General features: G+C 38.4%; 1 long non-coding RNA gene across 1 annotated transcript in view; it reads left to right on the top strand.

The window, feature by feature from the left end:
* The window catches only part of LOC115288971, a 23,365-nt gene extending 17,934 nt beyond the window's left edge, over positions 1-5,431 (top strand). Inside the window, exon 3 of the long non-coding RNA XR_003907305.1 lies at positions 5,260-5,431. This is a non-coding gene — a long non-coding RNA (uncharacterized LOC115288971). The remainder of the gene's footprint in view (positions 1-5,259) is intronic.
* Positions 5,432-8,512: the final 3,081 nt, after the last annotated feature.

The following is an 8,512-nucleotide window of genomic DNA, read 5'->3' as shown; positions in this document are numbered from 1 at the left end:
AGCCAGCTTCCGGGGTGTGGCTGGAGCAGGGCTGGAGATCTGCGGAGTCAGAGTCTTTGAGGGTCAGTTTAAGTCGATTGACTGGATCTGGGTCACCTCACCAGGTTGAGGGTTCTTCTGAGTCGGCCTACTTAACTCCAGAGTGATGCCTGAAACTTTAATAGGGGCTGACCCCCATTTTTAAATATCATCCTCACAGACTGAGATCCAACAACAAATATTCAAAGACACTTAGAACTAGAATAACATTTACAGTAGTGCATTGCTGAAACATAGTTTTTCTCTTTAAAGAAACCTTCATTATCAGAAATAGCCAAATTGAGACTGATACATTGCTGGAACGAGTCCAGTCTTAACAACTCTGGCCTAATTATTTACATAAGCTCAGCAAGAATAAAGATTGTTCATGAGGACTTTATAAGGCTTGCTTTGCTGGGTCCTTTTATAAGGAATTTCCAGGTTGAACTTTTAGTAGCCGCTCTGGGCCAGAAGCCTAGCCAAGCACATTCTGTCAGACAGGCCTGCAATACCTGTTAAATTGGGCAGACTCCTCTTCCCGAGGTTGCCAACATATGCTGAAGTTCCTGCCCCCGCCAGGAAGTGACCTTCTTTACTCACCTGGGGAGGCTGCTGGGAACTCTGTGAGCAAGGTATCCAGCCAACATTTCCACGAAGCTTTATGGCTCCATGTTCTATAAAGTCAACCTTAGTTCCTTAAAGCTGTCAGGTCATATCTGAGCCTATGCATGACTCTCAAATAGGACAATCCAGTCAAAGCTTTGGTCAAACAACCAGTATTTCCAATTGGTGTTCAATATAAAATGAACAGATTCTTATTGAACTTATGCAAACAATTGTAAAAGCCATGAAAGAAATATTCACCGAGTTTTTGAATTTCAGATGGTTTTAAGTAGAGAGAAAAGTTGAATGCTCTAGACAAACAAATACTTTGACATTTCTGAATATCACAGATATCTTAAGAGAAAGTTTCTTAATCTAGATAAAGCAAACATTACAGGAACAACAACGTTTCCAACAAGAGTCATGAAACTATAATTTCCCATGTTCCTAATTCTTGTTCAGCTTGAATGCAGCTTTTAGCTCTGGAGATTTCTACCCATTTTAGTATTAATCTAAAAGATGTCAAATACTGCATTTGTCCCCAAAAGTCCTTTTATAACTTCAGCATAGAAACACGTTCTGTGACAAGAAACACGTTCTGTGACAAAATCTAAAGATCTGAGGAGAATTCATTATGACGCACTTTGACAAAGAAATTCAGTGACACTTTAACATTTTGATTACTAAAGGTGTTAAGTAATGATCTTATACCAAAACATTAAAACTTTAGGGACTGCACATATATTTGAGCAGTTGTAGCATTTACCCAGGCTATCCAACCCAAGGTATATCATTGTACTAGAATGCTTTTTAAGTAACTTGGCATCCAAAATGAAAGGGCCTAATTGGTCAAAAGACTTCTTTACCATTTTAATACTGGGAAATTTGTTTAAAATCTCAGGAAATTATAAAGCACATCCTAAATAGAATTACAAATTGTTACAAATCTGAAAACTCTATTTATTTAACCAAAGTGGCAATAAAAGATCTCATTTGCCTTTGGGATCCTTCAGCAAAACCTAACTTTTTCAACCTCAGAGAAGTTTTAACTAAGCAGTCAAAGACCTGATAAAGATAAGACCTAAAACTTTGGTTTCATTTACATAATCTTATCAAGAACAGCCCAAAGGTCCAGAAAAACTTGTCTTTTGAACTGAGAGAAAAGCAGAATTTCAACCTTATACCAATATATCTTTAAAATTTCATTTATCTCAACCTCACACATAAAATTCCTTTTCAATAATTTCCTTTCATGAACCTACAACTTTCCTTTCCCTTACACTTTGTCCCAAAGCCATTTCTTTCCAAACAACCGATCTCATTTAGGACAAAATTACTTTCTTTTACCCTCGACAAAAATGCATTTTCGTTTCTTATATCTTTTTTACATATCCCCAATTTCCTGCATATAGGGTTGCTTTTCTTATTTTCCCTTCGGTCTGAACCTTTAGTCTCCAATTGAGGACTTAGTAACGAACTGAAAGATGTTTGTACCAGAATTTTTCTTAGATGGTAAATTTATGAACCAATTAAGTACAAAGCAGGTTTTTAACAGTTTCAAGTATCCCCAGTTATTTTGCCACAAGTCAAAAGCCCAAGCATCTGCGGACCTCATCCTATACCAATACACCAATCACTAGTTGTGGCTTGCGCTTTCGTTTTTTATCTTGTTAGATGGCCAATGAATTCAGTTCCAATTCATCATCAAGTAAAACCTTAACGTTTTAAGTTACCAAGAACCTTTAAAATATCTTAACAATTACTCATGAAAACTATAGAACAGACCAAATTAACCATCCTTTTAACATACACTTGTTAAAAATTGGAGCAGAGATCATAGGAACCTATTTGACTTTTGGCAGATTCAGATAGAACATAAGTTTCTGTTTTTATCTCAAACCAACAAACTTAAACTTAAACACTGAATAAGTTTCGCTTGAGCCCAGGTAAGACACTTTGTTCCCCATAGTTGATTTTGACCTCGAAATTTGGTGCAAAAATCTGATTCCTCCCATAGACTTTCCGCAGACCAGACCAAAAACAATGACAATAACAACTGGACAAACAAGTACAGAAGTGGCCACAAAACAGCTGTTTACAGATTTACTAAAGGGCCAACCGACGTCTCGGTGTGGCCTTGGGGTGGGAAGTCGTGTCCAGGCTTCCACTTAATACCCCAGACAAAAGCACATGTGCATTTAAAATTTAGATGACAAACTAGTTTACCTCCGGAGGTTCTAACAGGTGACTCTCACAGATTACTGGCGCCATTTTCAGGGTGGGAGAAAAGACAAGAGTGTCTCCCCAGCTCCCAAAACCTAGATGTCCCTGGGAATGCCTTTTGCTCCTAGCCCCTGAGGCAGGGAGGAGACAATGAGGCATATCACACCCAAGTAGGTGCAGAAACAAAGAGTGGGAGGGGAAGCCATAAATGTTACTGAAGAGCTCCAATACTTTTGGTTTCTCGGGAGGCAGTAATTTTCTTGGCTGCTAAGATTCTAGGAGAAAGAAAAGGTTTTAACCAGGGTGGGGAGGTCGAAGGTCCCATCTTCTGGCCATCCAACGCTGAAGGTTGGCCATTTGTTCCTGCAAAAAAGAGATCTTTCCTTTCCTGATATCCACCAATAGATTGTGAGCTCAAATCCCAACTTCCCTGAAGTGAATTAGAACTAGGTCTAGGGGGTTCGAAGTAGATTGTTCCATGTCCTTGTCCGTCCAAACAAAATAGAACAACCCAAAAAACAGAGTTAAGACACAGACCACAGGAATTAGTTCTCCTGGCCAACGGAGGAGAAAACAAAAGTGAGATGATGGTTGTTGCGCGCTTTCCAAAGAAAAATATGTGGGGTAGAGACCCCAAATTTCCATAAAAAACAGATGGGGGACTTTAACCCCCTTCTCTTAAACGTCTTCGTTAGAGTCACAACAAAAATTACACTTAGATGAACAGATACACAGAGAAACAGACACAAGCGTTTAAACGTTTAAGTGTTAAAGCATTCCTAACCCAAACGAGATCCCGCTGCTGCCACCAGCAGAGTTCCTTAGGACCTGAATTTCACTCTTTGTGCCACGGGACCTGACTCGCAGGGGACCTGATCCGAATTCCACTCTCTGTGCCGCAGGATCTGACCCGCGTGGGACCTGACCCATGGTCTCTCTTTCCTGTGGGTCCAAGACGTCTCTTGGATCCCACAGGCCCCAAGCTTTTGTGGCGCGTCTGCCTCGCTCCTTTGAGACCCCTAGAGATCAGCACCCAACAAACCAGACAAACAAAAAGATTCCAACATAGAAGAACAAGAAAATGAGTGCACTCACCAGCCGGTGTTTAGGCCCAATGTGTCTGGGTCCCAGGAGCTCTGTGGGGGGGATATCCCGGATGAGCCCCCATATGTTATGCCCAGATTTTAATATCGCCCCCCAAAAACCAGAGACCGCCAGGGGATGCCGAAGCACGCATGCAAAAGCAAAGGGCTTTATTACGGGTTTAGGCTCACCGGGGCCTAAACTCGGGCTCACAGACTTTACAAGCGTGGTGGATCCATGCTGAGAGGGCCTATTAACTCTTTTTTAAATGTTTGGTAGAATTTACTGGGAAAGCCATCTAGTCCTAGACTCTTGTTTGTTGGTAGGTTTTTGGTTACTGATTCAATTTTTTTGCTAGTTATCAGTCTGTTCATGTTTTTTTATTTCTTTCTATTTCAGTTTTGGTAAATTATATGTTTCTAGGAATTTGTCCACTTCTTCTAGGTTGTCTCATTTGTTGGCTTACAGGTTTTCATATTTTCTTATAATCGTTTGTGTCTCTGTGGTTTTGGTTGTTATTTCTCCTCTCTTACTTGTGATTTCATTTGAGTCTTTTCTCTCTTTTTCTTGATAAGTTTGGCTAGAGGTTTATCAGTTTTATTTTATTATATTTTTAATGTTTATTTATTTCTTGAGGGAAAGAGAGACAAATAGAGAGCACAAACAAGAGAGGGACAAAGGGAGAGGGAGATAGAGAATCTGAAGCAGGCTTCAGGCTCTGAGCTGTCAGCAGAGAGCCCAATGCAGGGCTTGAACTCAGGGCTTGAACGAGGCCCATCAAACCCAGTATTCTCATCTTAACTCATTGTAGCTATCTGCAATGAATTTATTTCCAAATAAGGAAGATCCAAAGTTCTAGTAGATACAAATTTTGGTGGGATACTGTGTAACCCAGTGCCTCAGGAATTTATGTCCTAGAATAAACCTAGAATGCCTAGGAATTTATGTCCTTCCAACTCCTTTTCAGGGAGGAAGTATTCCCTGTTTACACAATTTGTAGGGCCCACTGCAAAATGAAAATATAGTGCCCTTGTTAAAAAAATTATTACAAATTTCAAGATGGTGAGAGCAGAGCATTAAATCAAGCTCAGACACTTCTGAGTGAGGGGTCTCGTATGACTGCACAAGCTGGTTCTGCCTTTACGTCTGATCAGGGCTACTCAGAAGGGACAGTTGGACTGTTTCCATTGTCCCCTGAGGGCTGAAGCCAAAATTATTTTCTTTGATAATGCAACTTTGTTTGGCTTCCCTTAATTCCTAGTCTCACTTCCTCACTTGCCTATTCCTTATTCACTTCCTAATAAACCATTTTTATCCAAATTTCCATCTCAGGTCTACTTCTGGGAACTGAATGTCAGACAGGCAGAGATTGCTGTACTCTAATTGGATGACCTTTGAAAAAACCATTGCTGAGTCATCATGGTCTTAATGTGGGAAAGCCTAGGTCTCCATTTCTTTTCTCCATCTAAAGACAAATGTCCAAAGTAAATCTTTAAATGCAACAGGGGACTTCTGAGAAGGTAGAGAAATGCACTTTACTTATTCTTCTTACTAAGTATAACTAAAAATCATTGATATTATATACCAAACAAACATAAGAAGACTGAAAGATGGAGAAGAGAAGACAAACTAGTTTGGGATTTAGGATTCAAGGAATGACCTGGTAGTGAGTCCTTTGGATTCTTTCTCTCTTTAATTCTTGCCGGACATAGAGCAGAAGAAGCTGGAAATCTGGAAATGCCAGTGGCACAGAAAAAAAAAAAAAAAAAAAAAAAGGAAAAAAAAGAAAGAAAGGAAAGAAAAGAAGCCTCAACAAATTTGTTCTTTCTAGCCAAAGGACCAAAAAAGTGACAGCATATTTGACAGGAAACTTTAGATAATAACTACTGTACTCCAGCTAAATACTAAAAAACAACACCAGACAAAACAAAACCCCTATGGCCCCACTCCCTCCGAGTCCAGGAAAGGCTAAGCAGGAAACCTGGACTCTCACCCTCAACAGCTGCCCCAGTCTCTTTTTTCTGACCATGTTAGAGAAGCCTAGTGGAGAGTCAGGGGCATCATTATTGCCCAGCAATAGCTCAGGGCTACCCCAGATGGTATCAGTGGAGGCTACGTGGGCATGAAGTACAGGCTAGTGGGGAGTCAGAATTTCGACCCCCACCTGGTAGTAATGAGGAGCTACATGACCCCTGAAGGTTAAAGGTGGACAACTGGGAGAGCTGGATTGTACCCTCACCTGGCAGTAACAAGGTAGCAACTTCCTACTGTTAGAGTGGTGTCAAAAGATGTCAAACAAAACAGAAGGTGTAAATAAAGGCCAGTGTCATAACATAATACACCAAATGTCCAGGCTTTACTAAGAAATCCCTCATCATATCAAGAATCAGAAAGATGTCAAACAAATGAAAAAAGACAATATATTCCACTAGTAAGATGACAAAGACATTAGATTTATCTGATAAACATTTTAAAGCAGCCATGATAAAAATATTTCAATGAGCAATTATGAGCATGCTTGAAACTAGTGGAAAACTAGAAATTCTCAGTGAAGAAATAATTTCAGCAAAAAAATAGAAGATATAAGGAAGAGTAAATGGAGATTTTATGATTGAAAATTATATAACCAAAAATGGCTCAACAGCAAATTGGATGATATACAGGAAAGAATATGTGAACTTGAAGACAAAATAATAGAAATTACTTAATTTGAACATCAGAGAGAAAATAGTCTGAAAAAAAAATCAGCAGAGCCTCTGGAAACTGTGGGACTATAACAAAATGTTTAATACATATCTATTGTATGCCCAGAATGAGGAGAAAGAAAGAAAGGAGGCAGGGCTTAAAAAGTCCTAGAAGAAATAACGACTAAAAAAATCCCACATTTGGCAAGAGATATAAAACTATAGATTAAAGAAGCTAGGTAAGCTCCAAATAGAATTAACACAAAGAAATCCACACCAAGGCACATTATAGTCAAAGTCTGAAAACTAAAGAGAAAGATAACACACACACATACAAACCAAAAACCAAAAAAACAAAAACAAAAAACAAAAGTTTGAAAGCATCCGGAAAGAAACATAATATCTTTGGGGGAAAAACAATCTGAATGACAATATATTTCTAATCAGAAACTATGGAAACCAGAAGAAAGTGCACAATATTTTTCAAATACTGAAAGAAAAGGCCTTTAACCCAGAATCCTATGTTCAGGAAAATATTCTTAAAAAATGAAGAAGAAATCAAGGCATTTTCAGGTGAAGGAATACTATAGAATTTATTGCTAGCAGACCTAACCTAAAAACATGAATAAAAGATATTCTTTAAACAAGAAAGGAAATAATAAAAAAGGAACATTGGAAAAGGAGGAAGAAAGAAAGAACACAGCAAAAATACAATGTATTCTCCTTTTCCTCTTGATTTTCCTAAACTGTATTTGATGATGGAAACAAAAATTGTAATAGTATCTGATGTGGTTCTAAATGTATGTAGAGGAAATATTTACAGTATTAGTGGGAGAAGGTAAAGGGCCATCAAGGAAAATAAATTTCTACACTTCACTCAACTGGTAATATGAGGACAAGACACTGTGCTAATTAATGTATATATAATGTGATACCTTAAGCAACCACTAAAAAAGGTATACAAAAAGATATACTCAAACACACTATAGATAAAACAGAATTCTAACAAAATGTATAAGTAACTCGAAAGAAGACAGGAAAAAAGAAAGCACATAAATGGAAAACAGAGAGGAAAAAAACCTGAAAACAAAAAATAAGTAACAGACTTAAGCCCTAAGACATATGATGCTAACACCATTCAAAAGAAACCTGGATGAATTAGTTAGCTAGGGCTGCTGTAACAAAATGCCGTAAGGTAGGTGGCTTAAATAACAGGAATTTCTGGAGACCAAAGGTCTAAGATTAAGGTGTCAGCAGTGCTACGCCCGGTCTGAAGTTGAAGGATCTGTTCTAGGACTTTCTCCTAGCTTCAAATAGGTCCTTGGCTTGTGGCAGCAGAACTCCAATCTTCACATGGTGTTCTCCCTGCATGCATATCTGTCTCCAAATTCCTCCTTTCTACATAGATATCAATCATATTGGGTTAGAGTCCCATCTTACTCCAGCTTTACTCCATCTTAACTAATTACATCTGCAACAGCCCTATTTCCAAATAATGTCTCATTTTGAGGTACTGAGGATTAGGACTTCAACATCATTTTAGAGGGAACACAATTCAACCCATATTATTAGACTAGCTGTATTAATTTCAGATAAAGCAGACTACAGAGCGAGGAAAATTATCACAGATAAAAAGGAGCATTACATAATGATAAAAGGATCCATTCTCCAAGAAGACATAACAGTCCTTAATGGGTATGCCTTTAACAACAGAGCATGAAGATATGTGAGGTAATGTGAGGATGGGTTAATAAGTGGTGATGTTTAAGGAGTGCACTTGTTGTAATGAGCACTGAGTGATGTATAGAATTGTTGAATTGCTATATTTTACACCTGAAACTAACACAACACTGTATGTTAACTATACTGGAATTAAAGTAAAAAATGTACAAGGCAAAAAT

This window comes from Suricata suricatta, chromosome 4 (genome assembly GCF_006229205.1).
Source record: "Suricata suricatta isolate VVHF042 chromosome 4, meerkat_22Aug2017_6uvM2_HiC, whole genome shotgun sequence".
In the NCBI taxonomy this organism is placed as follows: domain Eukaryota; kingdom Metazoa; phylum Chordata; class Mammalia; order Carnivora; family Herpestidae; genus Suricata; species Suricata suricatta.
The sequence above is the reverse complement of the archived record's forward strand: the minus strand, read 5'-3'. Positions and strand labels throughout refer to the sequence as shown.